The sequence below is a fragment of the Mobula hypostoma genome, chromosome X1, assembly GCF_963921235.1.
Source record: "Mobula hypostoma chromosome X1, sMobHyp1.1, whole genome shotgun sequence".
Taxonomy (NCBI): domain Eukaryota; kingdom Metazoa; phylum Chordata; class Chondrichthyes; order Myliobatiformes; family Myliobatidae; genus Mobula; species Mobula hypostoma.
The window spans coordinates 7761403-7785617 of NC_086128.1; the positions used below are offsets into that span (position 1 = coordinate 7761403).

The 24215-nt window shown below is 39.2% G+C and overlaps 1 protein-coding gene across 6 annotated transcripts in view; it reads left to right on the forward strand.

The window, feature by feature from the left end:
* LOC134340122 (protein TANC2-like) overlaps positions 1-24215 on the forward strand; it is an 828834-nt gene that overhangs the window by 319619 nt on the left and 485000 nt on the right. The window contains exon 1 of one of the 6 annotated variants that reach the window (XM_063037000.1): positions 7173-7509. The exons of the other annotated variants lie outside the window; for them this stretch is intronic. The gene's annotated coding sequence lies outside the window, so the exon portion shown is untranslated. Of the gene's footprint in view, positions 1-7172; positions 7510-24215 lie in introns of those variants that run through there. 6 annotated transcript variants of the gene reach the window in all.

Sequence of the window (24215 nt, forward strand, 5' to 3'; positions counted from 1 at the left end):
AATACGGTCATGCTTTGCTATGACTATACATAAAGTGCAAAACCAAACCATGGAGAATGTGCTGATTTATCTGGAGAAACCAGTATTCCAGCATGGTCAGCTGTATGTGGCTTTAAGCCGGGGAAAAAGAAATTAAAATGTTAAGAGTATTCTTGAAGGGTGGCAGATCAACCAGAAAAGTTGTCATCAAAAGTGTCCTTCGTTAAACGAGGAGGAGCTATATTTGTCTTGCTACACGTCTTTCTTCTTTAATACACTGAGTTTTTCTTCTTTAATTTTGAAAGCACATCACATCACACTGCACTACCTTTCTCCCAAAGGGTGCCCCAACGGCTCACCCGGTTGTCTAGTCACCACTATGAAGAGAATTACTGGAGTTTTGAGCAACAGAGTTACAAGACTGTTCTGTCATTGATGGTGTGATGACCAGTGCAAGAGGTCAACCGACTTGACCTTGAATTTAATTTTATCTGTCCATGATAATATTTTGATAATAAATGTACTTTGCATTTTTGTTATGGAGGGCTATGGTCCAGGTGCAGGTCGATAGGACTAGGCAGATTAATTGTTCAGCATGGACTGGACAGGCCAAAGAGCCTGTTTCTGTGCAATAGTGTTCTATGACTCTGTGTTTAACCTTTACATAGACACTGTGCTTGTTATGTAAGGGAGGTTATGTTAATTAGGGTAGGTTCAGGTAAGATCAACCAGGTGGCATTATATAAGGTGTTATGTAAAAGTTTAACAAGTAAGATAAGAACTTATGGTATTGAGTACAATATGCTGGTATGGTTAGAAGTTTTGCTAATCAAAACTGAGATAGGAAAGTTATTTTCAGGAATGGTAAACTGAAATATTATTGGAGCTTCAACTAACTGAGTTTAAGCAGCTGAGTGATACCCCCAGCTGCACCATTGACCACTTGTGCTCCAGAACACCATAATTTTGTCCAAATGACCAGAACAATTATGAACAGCTAGCTTTTCATCGTTATTAAAGTGATGTAAGATACTATGGTACATTCAAGTGGGTGTGGTATCATGTCTGCAGAAGACTACCCTTGTTGCATAGGCTATTTGATAATTGACTACACAGTTGGCTGTGTTAGGATGAAGAAAATAGGAAATGTTCAGGAAATGTGAACTGGAAGAGATTTGAAAGATAAACGACCAAGATGTGTTCCAATAAGAGAAATTAAACCCATAGAAGGATTTGAAAATATGAAATTTTTGGACTATGTCATAGGTTATTATGGCAAAGCATTTTCTATAGGAAATTTAGAATTAAAATCAAAGCATTTTCTTTTGGGCAATTGAAAATACTGCTGCATTGTTGTTTAGCAGTGCATTTTCATAAACAGGACTGATTGATTTTATTTTTAATTAGTTAAGAATCCCCAATTTATTGTCAAAAGCAGTAAAGTAGAAATAGTTGCAATTTTTTTGTCTCACCTGATACCTGGATGGTTGGAGTGAACTGAGATGTTATTGCATTCCCATTGGTATTGTGGAATTATCGTATGACAATTTCTTTGTCCTTTTAAGGAATGAGTGAATATTAAAAATTATACTTAGATTATAGGAAAACAAGTGAAGATATTATATTACTGGGATTAGCAGACTCCTGTGTCATAATTAAACACAGAATGGCTACTGTGGATAGAAGTTTCTTCTAAATTGCCTCTAGTTATACTGTTCCTTGTAATTGGAAATGATCTTTATCTCCACTCCAAGACAATTTTTTATTAGCACAACACTCAGCTGTCTTTTCTCAAGAGAAGGAGACTTCGCCCTCTTCTGAGGTGCATCCTAACCAACAGACCTCAGACAGTCAGGATGCCCAACCACTCCTTTCTCCCCATCATCCTCAACAAGGGAGTCCTCCAGGGCTCTGTGCTGGGCCCTTTGATGTTCGCATCTGATGAACCCAAAGGAACAGAAGACCGATACAGTTTGGTACCAGTAGTGTCGCGGGAGTTGCCAGTCAGCATTGAACTCAATGTAAGACTGCCTTAGGGTCTTCAGCTCCGGACTTTTCCCTCGGGACTTACTGCTGAAGCCTTCCCCATGAGTGGGTATTTGTCCCTTCTCACTTCAGTAGAAACGGTTCCGCTGGGCTTAGTAGCTAAGCCAAACGTGAAGGCCAGGAGCTGGACTTGGTTGTCAGAGGCTATTTGAGGTGCATGCCATTGGGAGCATTTAATAGGTACTGGGAGCTTATCCCCATTACCACCCCTGGCTCTAACAACCTTAAGTGTACACAGTATACTGTATAATACAACTACTGCACAGACATACTTTATACTTTATTGTCACCAAATAATTGGTACTAGAACGTACAATCTTCACAGTGATATGTGATTCTGCGCTTCACACTCCCTGGATTACAAATATTAAATATTAAAGATATTAAAAGTAGTTAAAATTAGTAAATATTAAAAATTTAAATTATAAATCATAAATAGAAAATAGAAAAATGGGAAGTAAGGTAGTGCAAAAAAACTGAGAGGCAGGTCTGGATATTTGGACAGTACGTCCCAGATCCGGGTCAGTATCCGTTCAGCAGTCTTATCATAGTTGGAAAGAAGCTGTTCCCAAACCTGGCCGTACGAGTCTTCAAGCTCCTGAGCCTTCTCCCGGAGGGAAGAGGGACGAATATTGTGTTGGCTGGGTGGGTCGTGTCCTTGATTATCCTGGCAGCACTGCTCTGATAGCATGCGGTGTAAAGTGAGTCCAAAGATGGAAGATTGGTTTGTGTGATGTGCTGTCCCGTGTTCACGATCTTCTGCAGCTTCTTCTGGTCTTGGACAGGACAACTTCCATACCAGGTTGTGATGCACCCTAGAAGAATGCTTTCTATGGTGCATCTATAAAAATTAGTGAGGGTTTTAGGGGACAGGCCAAATTTCTTTAGTTTTCTCAGGAAGTAAAGGCGCTGGTGGGCCTTCTTGGCAGTGAACTCTGCTTGGTTGGACCAAGTCAGGTCATTTGTGATATTGACCCCGAGGAACTTAAAGCTTTTGACCTGTTCCTCTTGTGCACCACCGATGTAAATTGGGTCGTGCGGTCCGCTACTCCTTCTGAAGTCAATAACCAATTCTTTCGTCTTGCTGACGTTGAGGGATAGGTTATTGTCTTCGCACCATGCCACCAGGTTCTTAATTTCCTCTCTGTAATCAAACTCATCATTACTCGAGATACGGCCGACATCCACAGCATAGTAAATTTTAAATTGTCCCATTCAGGCCTAGAGGTTTAATCACTGTAGAGGATTTCTTACTCTTGTGGGATAACATCTTTCCTGACAAGGGGGTCACTCTGCTAGGCAATTGAGATTTGTGTCTATGAAACAGTCTCAGGTTCTGGTCCCTCCTCTGTGGTGGTTGTAGGAGTTGACTCTGGAACTGCAGGAAGTAGTTCTGACAGCTCTGGACACCTTTCTTTTCTTTTCTTCTATCTTCTCCAAGATGTGTTTGGCATCTTCTGGAAGTGTTGTCATCCCAAACAGTGCATGGCAAGCTGCTTGATCTCCTGATCTATCCCAGGCGACCAGACAAAAAGTCGAGCCAGTGCTTTGATTTTGACCATGCCTAGATGACCATAGCATCTCCAACTCTCAGCTTAGATGGTGCAACTCTCAATCCCAACATAAGGTAACCTCCATCAAAAGGAAATTCATCGTGGTGCTGGTAAAAATGGGGGAACTGGGGTTTCTGCTGCGCATACCAGCCACTTTGGGTGGCCATGTAGACCTGAGACAGTGTGGGGTCTTTTCTGGTTTCCCTTTGGATCATCTCTGCCGTAATAGGGAGACTTTAGATTTGCATTAGGGAGAAAACGTCAAGGGGTGCCATCTGTAAGTTTTTCAGGCAGTTCCTCTTCTAAGGGTAAATGAGACTTGGCCTCCACAGCCGTCTGTGGCAATGAATTCCACAGATTCAGCATCCTCTGGTTAAAGAAATCCCTCCTCGTCTCTTCTAAATGGACCCCCCTCTATTCTGAAGCAGGACCCTCTGGTCCTAGACTTCCTCACAGTAGGAACCATTCTCTCCATGTGCACTCTATTCAGGCTTTTAGTATATGATAGATTGTAGATAACTTGCACTTGGCCAATAAAAAGTTCACCTGCCAAACTGTGGTGCCTTGCATTCATTTTATTGAAGTGCATCTGTCAAATATTTGTCCATCTAATGAGTTTACTTGTTCCCTCTATTAACCTGTTGCAGCTTTTCTCCCCATCATCTGTCCTCTTAATCGGTTAATATTTGCTATCATCTGCAAATTTGAAGATTGTTTTCTTTTACTCTAACATCTAAAGCATTAGTATACAACAACATTGGACCCAACGTGGATCCTTGTGGAATCCTGAAGCCAGCAATTCATCCAGCTACTTATTCCCTGACTAATCTTATTCAGTGGTCTTTTATGAGCTGCCATATCAAAGATCTTTAGAAATTGTTGATAAATTACATTTAGAGGGAGTTTTGACTTGACTTGAATGTGGTTATATTTATAAGAAACCTTATATCATAGTAGGTTGATTATAGGCGGTATTTGCCTTCAAAACACCGATACAAACAGAATAAGTTGTGCTATAACCAATCCAGCCTCCGTAATGCAAATAGTGTACCGTAATCCATCAATCGTATTGTAACCAATTTGTGTTACGGAAACACTTTATAACAGATCTACCTGTACTTAATTATCATTGTTTGTTCTCCATAGAGATATGGAAGTGATTCACTAGTATTCTGGCATGAAACCTTGTTCTACGATACATTAAATATATGTACTGTAGTTTTTATCTCTGCTATTGTTTTGCTAGATTTAAAAAATGCATCAAGAACATTCATTTGGACCAGGACCTTTGTCTTTTGATAAATTTATTTAACATAGAGGCAGTCCCTGGGTTGCATAAGGGTTCCTTTCCTGAGAACTGTCTGTTAGCCAATTCTTTTGTACGTCAGAAACGTCAGATTGTATCCTGTTGTATCATTCTACATTTTATGTAATTCTCTTATTTCATTGAATAATTATAACACTACCTATAATTAAACTTATAGAATATATACTGTATCCAGTCATTAATGATTACCTTAAAATGTTTATTATTATTATTATTATTATTACTACTAATAATAATGCTTTAAAATGTCTGGGTGAATTTGTGTGAAGTTGGATTTCTTTTAGTCAAGTCATTCGTAACCCGGGAGCCCTAGTATTGTCTTTTTTTCACTGTTCGCTTGTTATATTCACCTGAAAAACACTAAGGCAAGAAAATGATTTAGTATTTTTGGCATAGAAGTGAAACATCAACCACGATCTTAATGAATGGCAGAGCAGCTCAGGGCTAAATGGCTCTATTTCTTTTTACCCTGCCATTTTTTGCTGAATTACCAGCAGTGTTTTGTTTCTATTCCTTAATGGTCCCATTCTCATCCCAGTCCTATTTTTTTATTTGATGTTTTTGTGGAATAGTTACCTATTTTGTTTTTACAAGTCATCAGCATGCAGAAATCTCTGCACCATTGACAAAGAGAAAGCACTACTAATTTGTTTAATGCCTGTAACAATTTCAGGATGCTTCAATGAGTTTTACAGCCAGTGTATTTTGTTTGGTGTCGCTGATACAGTAGGCATTATGTACACAACGAGATCCTGCAAGCAGTTAAATGCTGGTTTTGATTGAGGGATGAATTTTAATTGGGGAATTGGGAGAACTTGCTGCACTTTGGTGATGAGGTACAGCCGGCAATGTTAAACTAAATTAACTGGTCATCCTTTTCTCGGTGATTGTAGAAGCTTGCTGTGTGAAAGGTTACTGCCATTTTTGCCAACATTGCTACAGTTACTGTACTTTAATTTATCTATGTCAATTGTCTTCTATCATTGCTACTTTTAGTAAGCATATACTCATGTAATACTAAAGTTAAAGTATAAAGGTTTGCACACAAGGTATTTTAATGTAGAATAAACCATGGCTACTATTTTCTCATGTACCTATTATATGTTAACGAGCTTATGTATGTTAAGAGTTTGTATTCAATTTAGTGCCTCAATTGTTTGAACCCCAAGCCATGCTTGAAGACGAAAGAGACTGCAGATGACACAAACTACACCAAAGACAGTACACTAGAAGAGCTCTTCAGGTCAAACGGTATCTATGAAGGCAAAAGATATTTTTGATTTATTTGTTATTTAGAGATACAGCATGCTAACAGGCCCTTCCAGCCCAATGAGCCCTCACTGTGCAATTACACCGATGTGACCAATTAGCCTACCAATCTGTACGTCTTTAGAGTATGGAAGGAGACCGCAGCACTCAGAGGAAAGCTGTGTGGTCACGGTGAAAACACACAAACTCCTTACAGACAGCAGCAGAATTCAACCTGGGCTGCTAACATACAAACTGATTGTTTCGGGTCAAGACCCTGCTTTTCTGCTGAGCTCTTCCTGCATTCTGATTTGGTCCTTACCATATTTAGCTGCTTCTACTTGAGTGCTCTCTTTAATGACTTGCCATCTACCATCCTTCTTGGTCACCAACTTGTCAAACAATTTATTTTTCACCCATAGAAATTCTTCTACCCGTGACTTCTATTTTTTTTGCGACAGGCTTATATTTTCTTGCAGCACTGTATCTCTACATTGTCCCTGTTGGTACTGATTTTTTAAAATTCCAAGTGCTTTAGAATTTTTATAAAAATAAAATACTGCAAGCATTTAATCTGTTCAATATGTGCATTTCTTAAGGCAAGCTGAAGTGCTGTGCTGCAGAATGGAAGGTGTAGGTTTATGTCAAAACTTTACATAATGCTGAGTTAACAGTCCTAGCTGTGCAGTCCTGGAAAGCACCAAGTATAGGTCAAACGTCTACAGAGAAAGGAACGCACACCTTCTGGTGACCATTTATGGGGTTGTATATGTACAGATTCTGTATGCAGAAGAAATCACAAAGGTTAATTAATGAAGGCAGAAAATCCATGATTTTGGTGGTTTAAAATCAGTAGTATTGTCCACTGATGTGGATCTATATAACTGTCCTATCTTTTAAGTAGAAATAATGTGAACTGAATTGAATTGGAAGATGAAGAATGGTCAGAAGTAGTTATGAAGTGTTCATTTCTTTCTTTACCATATGCAGTTAATCAAAATATTAAAACATTGACTGATGAGCAATTCCTCAGAGGTATTATGGTAACATCTTTTTCAAGATTGTTAGCTGTTTTGTTCGTGAAAGGGTTAAGATGTGTGAAGGAAATGAGATGTTTTGGCGTAAAGATATTAACTATCCCACTGCAGCTGCAAGGTTTTACGTAGACACCTGGTGGTGTTGAAAGCACTGTAGTCAATGCATAACGACTGCAGTAAATGGCTGGAGCTCCTGCTGCTTTGTTCCGTTTGTTCTGCTTTTACACCAGCTCGTTGCCGCCTTTGTCTTCTGCTGAAAATGCTGCAGTGGCTCCTTGAGTGGAATATGTATAACCTTCACTGTGAGCGAGGCATAAAGGTGAGTGGCAATCACATTCCTTCCAGGAAATAGTTGCAGATAGGAGATTGCAGAGGGTTGGATCTCTGAATAGCTTTGTTTTCAGTCATATTTTTCTAGGTATCTGATGTCAGTACATCATCAAGGCAAGCAAAACCGGGAGACTGGGAGGTAGGCAGGCTTTACTGAACAGGGGATGAAATTGGGAAGACAAGAGAAAATGGATTAATCTCTGCTTTAAAATTGAAATGTCAAAAATGTGTGCAGTGTAAATGGTATTCACAGAAGGGTAGCAAGTAAGAGAGAAAAACAGATGATAATGTGCTGTACAAAAATCACTGAGGAGAATTGCTGCAAATATTGATGTGTAGATTTAAAAACTTGGAGGCATAATGAAATGAGCTTTAAGGCTGAGAGAAACAGGAATAAAAGGGTACCAGGCTGATGTTACAGACCTGTGGATTAAATACTGTATATGTACAGTATATGCAAAACTTCCCCCATGATAAAATCTCCATTTGCCGCACGTGCCTTTATCAATGGCTTTCTGCCTAAATTAGACAATATGCTAATAAGACAGAATTGCAAATCTGTCTTGTATATGCTGGAAACAAAATGGTGGTTATTATTGCGGTATGCAGGCAGAGAGCTCAGTGTAATTAAGACTGTTTTGCCAAAAGGAAAATAATGAGGTTCAAGCCTATAAGATGTAGGACCACTCTGGTGTATAACTGTAGGTTCATTGCAGCTGCAGTGCAGACTGATTTTTGTTCTAAGGAAGGATTAAAGAGAATAGTTGTGTTATCTTACCCAAACCAGTCTTGATGATCCAATTTTAAAAAATATGTTTGCAACAGGAGGGGAGGGTCTGAAATGAGGGAAATGTCCAAATTAGGTGCCGGAAAAGTATCTTGGTGGCAAGTTCTGTGTATAACTGTTGCTTCGTGATAGACGAACATTTATACGTATGTATTTTAAAGAGAAGCTAGCATTTCATGTTAGGTATATAATTTTTTTCCCGCAGACTCATTTAATTTTTTGCATGTTTGCATGACTTTCTTTGTCTTGTCATTCTGGTTAAATACAGTGTTTGAATAAAGGAGAGGCTACAGAGAAGTCAGTTGGCAAGAGACCATTTATCATCGAACTAAATGAAAGAGAAAACAGGAACACATTCCTGGAGAAGCCTAATTGTTGATTATGTACCATAGCTGTCAAGGTTCCAGATGTGCTGTACTTATGAATTGTTCCCTTGTAAGGGCTGCAATTAGGAATCACCGATAGGATTTCAAAACTGGAGCAAGACACACTATTTAAAATTCTGCAGTTCAGTACTCTTTCGATCTTATTTGGGCAATAACTAGATTTTTATCAACAAAACTATTTCTTTATTGAACTTGATGTGTGAGGAATATTATTGTCAAGAATATTATCGTGTAATTAAGTAGAAGGAATTGAACATTGTGTTTACCTGTGCTGTCCAGAATGTTCACATATATTGTAAACCAGTTGCTGGAGTTGATGCAGTTTGAAATTTGAGTAATGAACGTTAAAGTAGAATTTATGGAATTTATGTAATTACTACACTGGAACAAAGAAGACTGAATTCCAGCACTATGTTTTGTCTATAATTTAAGTTTAGTCCATGATTAAATTATCAGACTATTACTGTTCTGTATATAGTTTGTATGCATATATTCCCTGCATTGGATGCTATTTCATTCTCATTGGAGATAATGTGATTTAGCTAGGAAATTTTATTTTATTTCTCTGGTTAACCTGTAACTCATCTATCATCATTATTGTCCATAATGATATACAATGTTTATTCTCCAATATTAAATAGCAATTAAATTTTAAGCTTTGTTCCTACCTTTCAAAAAAAAAATCACCTTTTCATCATACTAACTCTTCCTGCTAACTGGTCTTCCATGCCAAGATATTCTGTACCCTTTATGTGCTTTCTCCTCAGATGTATTTCCATCCTGCAGTCATGATTTGAGTACTTTTGACTGCTGCTATGATAGCTAACTCATCCCTGCCTCACTCCACCCCTGCAACATGCCTCCTCCACTTCTGTTTTTTCCATCATTATCTTCCTTCGTCATCCTACTGAGCTATTGTTTCTTCAAATGATAAGTGACATTCTGCAGAGATTTAAACGTTTGAAAAAAAATTTACTGACTTCATGTTGGTTTATTACACAATAACTTTTTGAGAATTGAGAAAGGGTTGTGTAGATTGCTGAGTTTTTTGCAAGTAGGGCAGACTGATTTGAAATTTTGTTGGCCCTTCAAGAAGCTCACAGCTATTTAAATGCTATTAAAATTATGCATATAAGACATTTTTTTAATGGTAACAACTGTAAGTAAAATGCATTATAAATTTCTGACCAGTGCCAATTTTGACAACCTCACTGAGGTTGAAAAAGGCTATGTCCAGTAGTTTGTACTGCTGCCTACATGCCATTTTGGAATTTTGCATAATAAAGATCAGATGTATAATACTGTGCAAAAGTCTTAGGCATATATAGAGCTAGGGTGCCAAAGACTTTTGCACAGTACTGTATTTGTCAGTGTGGAATGGAGAGCAAGTTTGTAAATCTGGTGGGGGGGGGGAGAACAAAGGATGTTGGAAATGGCAAGGTTGTAGCGCCACAGGAGAGGTGTGGAACAGGTGGCAGAGAAGGAATGCCAGGGGTGGGGCATGGTGCAGGTGCAGACATCTCCAGCCCCAAGATTCCAGGCAAGGTCATTTGATTCCAAGCATTACAGAATGTCTCCCTGGTGCTTCCTGCTCCCTCCCCTCTCCATTCCCCTTTTCCCAAGCATGATTCCCCTCTCTCTGCCCCCTTCCCACTTTCAGTCCACATAGAGCCATAGCAGAATCAGGTTTATCATCACTCACATATGTCATGAAATTTGTTTTTTTTTTAATGGCAGCAGTACGTTGCAATACGTAAAATTACTACAGTACTGTGCAAAAGTCTTAGATACCCTAGCCATATATATTTGCTGAAATGCTCATCAGGTCAAGTCGCATCTGTGGTAAGAGAAACAGTTAACATTTACGTGGAAACTCGGCTCTTCTCTCCAACGGGATTTCCATTTGTTCCCCGTACTTTGTTCACCCTCAGTGGCTCCTTGTTTTCATTCTTGTCTTTGATGAGGTGTTGATCAAAACCCACATGCACGGACAAATCAATTTTAGAAGCAATTGTCTCCATCTCCAACTTGTCCCCAGTGGATTCCAATTGAAATTCTGCCCTTCACAATTCAGATCCACCCAGGTATGTTCAAACTATCCAATGTCTCTCGAAGCATGTTCTCTTCACGTCCTCAGATCCACACACCATGTCATGCCTGGCCAGATGCATCCTCCTGATCTCGCTCTGTTACAGCATTAATTCATTTTATCTCAAAGCTGTCATAGTCTACAATTCCACTTTACTGTTCAACACATTCAGTGCTGTTATAAATATTTTTTATCCTTAGTTTTAGGCATCAAAGATCATAACTCCAACAGCACTTATATTCCTTTTCTTTCCCCGTCCCATCTCCTGCCATATTTTCACTATCCTTTCTGATCTTGTCCTCTGATCCTAAATTATTAGGCTTCAGCTTTTTTCTGCCAAGTCCCATCTCACTGAATTCCTAGTCAACATGATATTGAACTCTTCCACCAACCCAGGAACTGGACCCTTTCACCTGCCTTCAATATTCCCAATCCACTTGTTTGCACTGCTTACCCTCTCTGGATCCATTCATTGAAAACTGCTGTTGTGACATTGTTGTCTTGATTTTTCCACTCCACTCTTGTGCTCTAACTTACTCCTTCTGAACTTGCAGCAGTCCATTCAGTAGGAACATTCCCTGATATTGTCAAACAAACTGCTGACAGGTGTGGTACTGTTGTGGTTTGCTGAACTGACCTCTATCTTGCAGGCACCAGATATCTCTTTGTACCTCTCTTTTGGATCACCATTGAGCATCACTTCATTGGCTCCTAGACAATCATGGATCTCATTTCCTCTATAACTTTCAGCCTGGTAGTGCCCCAGCTCTGCACAGACTGCTTTTATCTTCTGGCCAAAATCTACAAGAATAAACGACTTTGCAAACCCTTTGTTTCAGTCTCTTGCGCCACCACACTTATTTCTTCCTGCCTTAATTCTGTTCTGTCTCCTCTGGTCCATTTCTTTGCCATTTTGATTCTTTCCAATTCCCTGGACCCAAAGGACTCATCTTTACCATGGGCATACAATCAATCACTTACACTTCTATCCCACATCAGGATAGTGAGAAGGTCTACACTTTTTCTTTGAATAAAAGGCCCAATCCAGTTCCCCTCCACGAACATATTCATTCATCGAGCTGAACTTGTTCTAATATTGAAGAATTTCTCCTTTAACTCCGTTGACCTGAAAGGTTAACTGTTTCTCTTCCCACAAATCAGGCCTGACCTGTAGTGTATTTCCACCATTTTGTGTTTTTATTTTGGATATTCCCTTTCTTGAAGTTGTCAGGATTATGACATCTTGGCAAACCCCTGACAGTTTTTCTACTCGATGAGGTAATGGATTCATCTTAGAAATAATCTTTACCATGTCTTACCACTTCAAAAAAGGATTTTGTCTGCTTTAGAGGCATTTTATGAGCTATCATATGCCCTCTTCATACTATTTTTCAGGTTGTTGCCGAGATTGCAGGGGACAGCGTGCTATGAGATTGAGTTGAGTGTAGAGACAGACTGAAAATCTTATATGTTCCTTACAGTGGATGCTGACTTCTTCTCTGTTCTGAATAAGCTCTTCTTGTCTGTGAATTTAAGAGAACAATAAAGTGTTAAGAGGCATCTGGAAGATGTGCGTTTTGTGAATCCAGTCATTCAATGGCATTGGAAGAAATAGCTATCAACCTGTGTGTTTCACCTGAGCGTCAAGAGAAATGTCAGTTTTCCAAAATGAGATTTTGTTTGGCATTTGAAACTACAACAAATTGCATACTGTACTGAAATAACTTTCAGCTAACGAAGACTTTTGATTTGTCTCTTAAATTCTTCACTGGAGTGCAAATCCTCCTGGGCCAAGTTGAGCTTTAGTGGCTAGTGTGCATGAATGTATGTTTTCTGTAAGCTTTGGCAAAATTTTTGAACATGGACCTATATGGCTAAGGCTAATATTGTACTTCCACCTGATGTTGAGGAATTAATGATACTAGACAAGATCATTAGCTGTTTTTCTTCTTGTACAAGCTTGCTGAGTTTCTCTTGCACTCTATCTGACAACTAGAACAGATTGAAGATCAAACCAGGCTCATCTGTATCAATTTCCAGAGCTATCCTGGAGCTTAGTTATTTTCTGTGTACTTCCATCATGGTGCAATTTTGTGAACCTTTGAAATGCATATACTGTATGTATTTAATTTTAAGTTCTATTGACTGAGGGCCATAGTTTTAATTTGAGCTTCATAGCTGCCAATTTTGAAATTGTCTGTTACTCCATAATTAATATTTCAAATGTCACTTCAGTACTCTTAAGTAAGGTAAGTAATTAACCCATTTTGCAGTATTTCATTGATGTATGTGGGTGTATATATGTATACATATGTCTGTGTACTTCAGTTCCACCATGTATCACAGGGTTATGTACCTTCACATCTGTATTCAAGAAACTGGTGGGAACTGTTTGTGATTTATTTATTTAGAGACAGTGCGGAACAGGCCCTTCTGGCCCAACAAGCTGCACTGCCCAACAACCTATCTATTTAACCCTAGCCTAATCACAGGACAATGACCAATCATTCTACTTAACTGGTACTTCTTTGGGATGTGGGAGGAAACCAGAGCACCCAGAGGAAACCCATGCACTCCAACTGATGTTCCTTCCACATTGATCCTGATTCTGACTTTCTTGCACATTTGATTAACTAATCATTGGCAAGAACACATAGAACTCCATGCTCTAATGATTTTTTGTGATATAATGAATTGTCTTCAAGACTATATAAATTCCTGTCTTTCAGCAATCCTTAGATTTTGATAATTTTTGTGTTGGAATTATGGATGTACCTCTGGGCTGGGTAAGGCAATGATTTTAAAGAAAAAATCCTGAGCTAATTCTGCTCTACATTACTCTATTATTAAGTTTAGCAAGTCAAAAATACCCATTAAAGCCTGGAGTTCATGTAAAAATATTTAAAATGCCTCTTATCTGGTGCGTGCTCTTTAAAAGAGGAGCAAAGTATGTTTTAAATGGCTTTTGGAGGGAATTTGTATCTGTTAGACTTTTTTTCCATTCAAATTATAATTAATTAATCCCAAATTACTTGCAAACCTGTGTTTGCATGGTGTGGATCAAAATAATGACATCCATATTTATATCAGTAGCAAAGACAACAAACTCAAACATAATGTTAACTTTGTGAGTGATGGACAAGTTTTACATTGCCCTCAGGCTCAAACTGTAACATTAGTTACACTGCTGTATCTGAAAAAATGGGTGATTGATGTGGTCAGTTTGGGTAGCATATTTTGAATCTTATTTGGCATAGACAAATGAGATTCATGTACAATGTCATGTAATATATTTCCCAAAGTGGAGTAGGTAATCATTGGTGTCTTGCCATGTCTTTAGCATGAAGCCTGCAGATAATGTGAATAATTTATAGGTCTTCCCTTGATAGTGGCCCTCCTACGGCACACAACATATTGAAGCAACCAAGTTTGCCTGTGGACTTGGCGTGAGAAAGCATGAAACTTGGAACGTTTACGCTGGGAGCCATTTGCTTTTGTGGCTTTCTCTTGTCTAGCAGATTTGATCAGTGCACTTAATTGGGTATTGAAGATGGCTTTTAGACAAACATTGATCACAGCCATTGTGGGAAGACTGCCCAGTGCAGTAAACAGAGAACTGCTTCTTATATCTGCTACATTCAGTAACTAGACAATGGGGTGGCCCTGTTGGGGCACCCCTTGAGAGAAGGGTAGTGCAGTCTGATGTGACCAGAATGAACATTAAATTTTCCTGAATGCTATTGCTATCTCTTTGATTTGGAAATTAAAGAAGAAAAATTCAGCTTATTAAAGAAGAAAGACGCATAGCAAGACAAATATGTGACCAGAATGAACATTAAATATCCATGAAGTAAATTTGAAGAAATCGGGCTTGCTGGGTCGGGTCTGGAATTAAATGTCCGATGTAATGATGGATTTGGCCTTGAATAATCACAGAAGGATTCCATCGATTCCTAGTTGGAATGACTCCTTTGGCACCAAAGGATGTCATTCGGAAGAGGCAATTGTATTGTCTGATGTTCTTCCTGAACTCGTTCGCAATAGGTTCATCATTGCTGTAAAAATTGAGGAGTTCATTAGGTAGAGGCTGCAGATTGCCTATCCTGACCTTGCCCTTCATACAGCAGAAATGTGCGGTTTCTCCAGTGAATAGGAAAGCACGACAGTGAGGGCATACTCTGGTCATCGAACCAACATCAGCAGAAATGTGACGGCATGCGAGTCGTGCATTTTGCCTTGCTCTTTCTCTGTTGAGGTATTGTCGTCGAAAGCGGCCGTTGTTGTCTTCAGCAACTCCCGCAATAATTACTCTGCCGCATATTCTCGAGTTGATCTTTCCTTTTCTCCTCTGTCTCTTCCTCTCTCCTCCTCCTGTGCCTGTTTTTGTTATTCTGGAGATGCACAGCCCTTTCATCCTTCGTCTCTTCATGTTCATGCCTGTCCTCCTCTGTCTCGTCTTCTCTCATCTTTTTTGTCCTGACTCTTTGATCCTGGAGTCGTGTGGCCCTGGCCTCATCCGATTGTTGTTCTCTCCCTCTCCTTGCCGCTTCCCAACGACATTTGGCGTCATCTCTTGAGCATAATGTCCCCCTTCTCTTTCCACGCGGCATAATTAAGCTATCCATATATTTTTACCCTAATGCTTGATAGAAAATAGGGAGCGGTAACACCAAAGCCTCCAAGCTGCTGAGGCTGGCTGTGCTCATGCGTCGGGCTGTGGCGCCCCGATTTCCATGATGGTCGATCGAGTCTCGGGTGAAAAGCAGCCTGTTGATTTTTGGTGAATGAGCAATTTTATACAAATATATAACCTCGAACTTTGCCTGCATTCTGTGAGTTAGCGCATTTTAATTCGATTTAGCCAAAAAAAGTGCCACTGTAATGCACCATTTGCGCTAATTGGAGGCAACAAACAGACAGACAGAGCATGAGAGTTTTAGTAGTATATAGATATGTTTTGCTGTTCAGTAAATTAAGGTCGGGGGCATTTCTGTTATTTGTCGATGAGCTTGCTTTAATTCCTCCATAATGCAATTCTCGTTCATTCAACCTTGGTTGCCCTATCTCTTCAAACAACTCTGCACACCCATTGCACTGAACATTGAGCCCTGGAAAACAACATACTGCTACACAGCATTAAATATTCATGTGTTCTGGATTCTCTGACTTCATGTTTCTTTTTGGCCACTGCTTCAGACTGTAGATACACAATGGATGATGGAAATAAATGTTGACTGACCTTGCTGTTTCAAATATTAAGCAGAGTCCTTGAAAATGTTTGTGTATGTTATGAAAATGAATTTATTTTATTACCAAATCTACCCCTTTGTCTTTATTTAAAATGGAACAGCTGGTTAAGAAGCTATTAAAAACATACCTGCACCTACACTGCATGTTTTATTTTCATATAATAAGCACATCATTTGTTTAAAGGAGTCCTGAAGAAGCATCTCGGCCTGAAACATCGACGGTTTCCTCTTTTCCATAGGTGCTGCTTGGCCTGCTGAGTTCCTCCAGCATTTTGTGTGTGTGTTGCTTTGTTTAAAGTAAATTATGAGCTTGAAATGGTGTTGGTTGAGTTAGTTATTGGCTTGTCTTTGTGACCGTGGTGCTCACTGCATTAATTGGGAATATTGCGTAGGTTTTCTGATAGATTCTGGATATGAGTGTTTAATATAGTGCATTATGTATCATGAATTTGGTCTTATTTGATTACTGATAAAAATTATGAAAAAAACTAAGAAAATACATTGAGCAACTAAAGATGCTCGCAATACAGTTTTGACATTTGGTTCAGAGAAAAGCTAATTGAAACCTGCCACTTGAAATGATATGAAGTGCATTGGGATATGAATTTGTTTTGATTTCAGTTATTCAACATGGGTCACTTCTTTTGGACAAGCGCAGATACCTTGGATTGTTGTAAGAATGGGGAGGTTTACAGAGTTGAGTGGAGCAAATGACCAGGAGGCGCTTGAAATGGAGAATGTTAAAACTGGATAATTGTTTATTGTGGAGTTTGGTATATGGTTAAAATTCTGTGCTTGTACAGTACTGCAAAAGTCTTAGGCACATGTATAGCTAGGGTGCATAAGACTTTTGCACAGTACTGTATTTGTCAATGTGGAGTGAAGAGCGAATTTGTAAATCTGGCAGGAGCAAAGGATGTTGGGAATGGTGAGGGTGGAGTGCTGTGGGAGGAGTGTGGGACAGGTGGCAGAGAAGGAGTGCTGGGACAGGGGTGGCACAGGTGCAGACACACTCAACCCTGAAACACCAGACGAGGTCATTTGATTCAAAACAATTGGTTTATTGATCATTACAGAATGTCTCTCTAGTGCTTCCCACTCCCTCCCCTCTCCCTTCCCCTTTTCCCAACCATGATTCCCCTCTCCCTGCCCCCTTCCAACTCTGTCTGCAATAGAGACCCATATCAGAATCAGGTTTATCATCACTCACGTATATCATTAAATTTGTTTTGTTTTTGTGGCAGCAATACAGTGCAATACATAAAATTTCTACAGTACTGTACAAAGGTCTTTGGCACCCTAGCTATATATATGTGCCTAAGACTTTTGTACAGAAATGTATATCTCTAAAATGGGACTTGAATATGGAATCTCTGCTTTAAAGTTGAGAGTGCTACTGCTAATCAGAACTGACACAAGCATGATTTGTAGTTGTACAAGTAATTGGCAATTTAGTTTAAAGTTGAATGCAGCATTCTCTTTGGGGGTGAATGATAATAATAGCATGGTTTGAGTCTTTACTTTATGCTTTATTGTCGCCGAACAATTGATAGTAGAATGTACAATTGTCACAGCAATATTTGATTCTGCGCTTCCTGCTCCCTAGAGTACAAATCAATAGTAAATATTAAAGATTTAAATTATAAATCATAAATAGAAAATAGAAAACGGAAAGTAAGGTAGTACAAAAAAACTGAGAGGTAGGTCCGGATATTTGGAGGGTATGGCCCAGCTCTGGGTCAGGATCCGTTCAGCAGTCTTATCACAGTTGGAAAGAAACTGTTCCCAAATCTGGCCATATGAGTCTTCAAGCTCCTCAGTCTTCCCCCGAGGGAAGAGGGAGGAAAAGTGTGTTGGCTGGGTGGGTCGTGTCCTTGATTATTCTGGCAGCACTGTTCCGACAGCGCGCGGTGTAAAGTGAGTCCAAGGACGGAAGATTGGTTTGTGTGATGTGCTGTGCCATGTTCACGATCTTCTGCAGCTTCTTTCGGTCTTGGACAGGACAACTTCCATACCAGATTGTGATGCACCCTAGAAGGATGCTTTCTGCGGTGCATCTATAAAAATTAATGAGGGTTTTAGGGGACAGGCCAAATTTCTTTAGGTTTCTCAGGAAGTAAAGGCGCTGGTGGGCATTCTTGGCAGTGGACTCTGCTTGTTTGGACCAAGTCAGGTCATTTGTGATATTGATCCCGAGGAACTTAAAGCTTTTGACCTGTTCCACTTGAGCACCACCGATGTAAATTGGGTCGTGTGGTCCGCTACTCCTTCTGAAGTCAACAACTGATTCCTTCGTCTTGCTGACGTTTAAATCTCTTTAACATGGTTAAGTATAAATAGTTAGTACTATTGACCCTTAAATGTCTATTTTCTGCTCTAAAGTCAGTCAATTCAGATTGGCAACAACATCTCCACAATCTCCTTCAGCACAGGTGCACTATAAGGCTGTGTGGTTAGGCCCCTGCTCTACTCGCTTTTACTTGTGACTGTGTGGCTAAGCACAGCTCCAATGCCATATTTAAGTTTGTCGATGACACCACTATTGTTGGTCAAATCAAAGGTGATGATGAATCAGCGTGTAGGAGGGGGCTTGAAAATCTGGCTGAGTGGTGTCATAACAACATCCTCTCACTCAATGTCAGCAAGACTAAGAAGCTGATTATTGACTTGAGGAGGAAGAAACTGGAAGTCTATGACCCAGTCCTCATTGGGAGATCAGAGGTGAAGAGGGTCAGCAACTTTAAATTCCTCGGCGTTAACACTTCAGACTTTCTAGAAGCTTGTGAAGATTTGGCATGTCATCTAAAACTTTGACAAACTTCTATTGATGTGTGGTGGAGAGTATATTGATTGGTTGCATCACGGTCTGGCATGGAAACACCAGTGCCCTTGTCTGGAAAAAGCTTACAAAATGTAGGGGATATGGCCCAGTCCCTCACTGGTAAAGCCCTCCACACCACTGAGCTCATCTACATGGAGTGCTGTCACAGGAAACCAGCATCTATCATCAAGGACCCCCATCATCCAGGGCGTGATCTGTTCTCACTGTTGCTATCAGGAAGAAGGTACAAGAGCCTCAGGACCCACACCACCAGGTTCGGGAACAGTTATTATTCTTTAACCATTGAACCAGAGGGGATAACTTCACTCAACTTCACTTACCCCATCACTGAACTGTTCCCACAACCTATGGACTCACTTTTAAGGACTCTTTATCTCTTGTTCTCGATATTTGTTGCTTATTTATTATTATTAATATTTCTCTTTTTGGATTTGCACAGTTTGTTTTTTTTTTACACATTGCTGACCATTCTGTTGGGTGCAGTCTTTCATTGATTCTATTGTGTTTCTTGTATTTACTGTGATTGCCCGTAGGAAAATGAATCTTAGGGTAGTATATGGTGACGTGTATGTACTTTCATAATAAATTTACTTTTGAACTTTGAAATTTAAAACATAGATCCTGTCAGTTACAGTACATTCCTTTTGAATGTTAGCACCATCTTTTCAGGCAATACATATCAGATCATAAATATTTTATTTAAAGAAATGTTTTCACTTTGTGTTCCTGACTGATATGAAATACTAGGTAGCCAATATGTGAGAATTTTTCAGTAAAGACAGCCTCTGGGTAGATATTACAGTAAATATTTTGTTGTTGACTTATAACCACTGTTCTCTCTAAGCTTTATTAGTGCACAGCCACGTAGTAACTGAAATGCCTCCGTGCACATAGCCTTTATTGTCATGTAGCTGTAATTGGACGAGGCTAGATTAAGTTTACAAACGTGAATTTTTTTGGTTATACTGTATTTCATTATACCCTTCAGTTAATAAATGAAATCAAAAGTATGTAATATATTCAATTTTCCTAAATATTCATGGTATGCATATTATAATTTTAAAAAAGCAATTTTCAGGCCGTGTAAAAATTTCCTGCTCAGAATAGTGGTTGGTCCACGCAGCTGTAAAAAAAAAACTAGAGGGAATGTTGCTTATAACAGTAGTTTTTTTGCTCAAATGATGAATTTGATTCAGCCTGGTTTCTTACAATTACCATCAAACTGTAAAATCAACACTTCTTTAGTAATAGATTTATTTCTGATCCTTCTGTGAGATGATATTCTCTTTAATGACACTACCTAAAATGTCAGCACACACATGAAAAATTGACTAATAGAAACTTCCTTGGTGGTTGTTATGTAGAAAATTTTGAAGCTAAACTGAATCTATTCTAGATGATTGGCCTCATTTTCCACTCACACTAAACCTCATTACTTAAATCAACTGTCTTGGAGATCCATGAGTATTGAAGGCAGTCTGTGTTCCAGCCCCTTTGGTTTAGTTAATCAAAGATAATTTTATGGCATTTGAAAAGCAGAGCTGCAGATGTTGGAGAGGCTCAACAACCTATTTAGTTGCAGAGCTGGTGTGGGTTAGATGGGTAGAACAAATGAAGTACCTCTGACATATAAGAACAAATGGGTTAATGTCACAGTGAAAGTAGATTCTGTTGCTTTGTCTGAGTTATATATTCCTACTAATAGGACTGTGGAACATATCTAACTATATCAGTGAAGAGGTTTAAAAACATCTGAGTTAAAGTCACAAATGGATAAGGACAGGAATGGCTCGTTCTGATACAGGTAGAAAGAAAAAATGAGTTAACTGAAGCTGAGAATTTGATATCCAGTACAGAAGGCTGCAATGTTCCCAGAAGGAATGTGGGGTGTTGTTCTGCAAGCTGTTATTGGGCCTTGGAAAACAGAGTAGTGGACCACAGACAAACGGACCAGAGTGAGAGTGGGAAAGAGAATTAAAATGGCAGGTAATTGAAAGCTCAGGGCCACTATTATGGGCTGAGCTTGAGTGGCAGGTTCTGATCAATGAACTTCAACCAATTCTGATTTTGCCCATGAGGTCATGCCTGTGTTATTTAGCAAAAATAATACAGTAATAAAATAATGTTGCATAATAATTTTGACCCTTTATTAATGATTCCCTCAAGTCCAAGTTCAAATGTCATTCAACCATACATGAATGCAGCCAAACGAAACAGTGTTTCTTTGGGACCAAGGTGCAAAACACATTACCAACAGTTATACAGAGCACACGGCAGCAGTAAAATACAGTTACACAAAAAAAAATCTGAAGCTTGAAATGAAAAGGGAGTAACCAGGAAGTGTTAAATCCTTGTACATCTTTGAAAGTGAAGGATAGGCAATTGGAGCTAATAATTCCTCTAAGAATAACAGCTTTATTGGACTAAATATAGTTTCATTTGAAGTACAAATGATAAAATCAGAAACATAAAATGGAGGAGGGAACTATTTCACAGAATTGTACAGGACAGGAACAGCCCCTTTGGATCATGATGTTGTTCTGAACTAATTAAGCTAATGATGTCTAATTACACTAATTGCTTCTGCCTGCACATGGTCCATATCCCTTCATTTTCTGCATATTTATGTGCCGATTTAGGAGCCTCTTAAATGCCACTATCATATTTGCTCCCACCACCACCCCTGACAGCACATTCCAGACACCCAATATACTGTGTCTGAAAAAGAACTGACCTGAAATGCATGTCCTCTGATTTTGGTTATTTCAAACCTTGCAAAAAGGTATTGGCTGATGACTCTTCCTCTCATAGGTTTGTAAACTTCAGTCAGGTCTCTCCTTAGCCTCTGCTGCTCCAAAGGAAATAGCACTTGTTAGTCCCACCTCTCCTTATCATACCTGCAGCATCTGCACTTTCTAAGCCTTGGCACCCAAAGTTTCCACATCCTTTCTTTCATGGGGACACTGGAATTGAATGCAATGCTGCAGATGCAGCCTAACCAGAATTTTGTAAAACTGTAACACAAGTTCCTGACTCTTGAACTCAGTGCCTTGAGTAGTAAAAACATGCGTGCCATATGTCTTCTGTAACTTGGACAGACTCCATCTGCCATTTCTCCACTCATATCTGCAACTGATCTGTATCCTGCTTGTAGTCTTTGTCTTCTACACTATTCGCAACATTACCTGTTCATGTTTCTCAATGCTCTCAGTTGAAATCCATTTGGCTCAATTTCACCAATCCATTAAAATCTTTGTAATTTAATGCTTATATCTATGCATGTTTCAATACCATGTTTTGGTATCAATATTGGCTATGTGGCTGGTGATGCACACATTCCATAAATGAAATTTTAAACGTGAGCACCACATTAACCCTAGCCTAATATTCTTGAACCAGTTTTCCTATTTCATCAGACTTGTTTTACAAATTATTATTGAATTTTCGTCTTAAATCACAAAAATCAAGCATTAAGAGGTCATAAAAATCTTTGAACTCATATTGTGCTCATTGGTTATATTTTTACCAATCTTTGGAGAGAGCCATTGGCATCAGTTATATAGAAGTATACCAGGATAATGGCCAATTTGGTGTGAAATTAAAATCCCTATCAAAACCTGATTCAAGCCCGAGGATGGGTTTAGGTCATTTACCAAGTAAAAAAGTTACAAACCAAAGTTCTAAGTAAATTTATAAATTTATTATCAAGATACATAGAATGCCTATAAAAAGTATTCCCTCCCCCCCAGAAGTTTTCATGTATTATTGTCTACAACATTGAATCACAGTGGATTTAATTTGACTTTTTTGACACTGAGCAACAGAAAAGACACTTTTGTGCCAAGGGAACACATTTCTACAAATTGGTCTAAATTTATTACAATTATTAAGCACAATAATTAGTTGCATAATTACTCACACTTTCAAGTCAGTATTAGTAGATGCACCTTTGGCAGCAATTACAGCCTTGAGTCTGTGTGGATAGGTCTTTATCAGCTTTGCACATCTGGACACTGCAATTTTTCCCAGTTCTTTGTTATAAAACTGCTCAAGCTCTGTAAGATTGCATGGGGATCGGGGGTGAACAGCCCTTTTCAAGTCTAGCCAGAAATTCTCAATTTGATTGAGGTCTGGACTCTGACTTGGCCACTCCAGGACATTAACTTTGTTGTTTTTAAGCTATTCTTGTGTGGCTTTGACCTTATGCTTGGGGGTCATTGTCTTACAGAAAACATATCTTCTCCCAAGTCGCAGTTCTCTTGTAGACTGCATCAGGTGTTCCCCCAGGATTTTCCTGTATTTGGCTGCATTCACTTTACCCTCTACTTTCACAAGCCTTTCAGGACCTGCTGCAATGAAGCATCCACACAACATGATGCAGCTATCAGCATGGTAGGGATGGTGTGTTTTTGATGATGTGCGATGTTTGGCTTATGCCAAACATAGCGTTTAGTCTGATGGCCAAAAAGCTCAATTTTGGTTTCATCAGACCATAGAAACCTCTTCCAGCTGACTTCAGAGTCTCCCACATGCCTTCTGGCAAACTCTAGCCAAAATTTTAGCGTGAGTTTTTTCAACAGTGGCTTTCTCTTTGCCACTCTCCCATAAAGTTGTGACTGGTGAAGCACCCGGGCAACAGTTGTTGTTTGTGCAATCTCTCCCATCTCAGGCACTGAAGCTTGTAACTTCTCCAGAGTTGTCATAGGTCTCTTGGTGGCCTCTCTCACTAGTCTCCTTCTTGCACAGTCGCTGTTTTTGAGGATGGCCTGCTCTAGACAGATTTACATCTGTGCCATATTCTTTCCATCTCTTAATGATTGACTTAACTGTACTCCAAGGGATATTCAGTGGCTTGGAAATTTTCTTGTATTGATCTCCTGATTTGTGCTTTTCAATAACCTTTCTGTGGAGTTGCTTGAAGTTTTCTTTTGTCTTCATGGTGTAGTTTTTGCCAAGATACTGAGTCATCAGCAGTTGGACCTTCCAGATACAGGTGTATTTTTACAATCAATTGAAACACCTTGACTGCACACAGGTCTGCAAAAGCAGATCTCCATTTAACTAATTATGTGACTTCCAAAACCAATTGGGTGCACCAGTGATGATTTGGTGTGTCATTAAAGGGGGTGAATACTTATACAAGCAATTATTTTGTGTTTTTTACTTGTAATTAATTTAGATCACATTATAGAGATCGGTTTTCACTTTGACATGACAGTTGTTTTCTGTTGATCAGTGTCAAAATAAACCAAATTAAATCTACTGCGATTCAATATTGTAAAACAATAAAACATGAGAACTTCAGTGGGGGTGGGGGGGGTGAATTATTTTTTATAGCCACT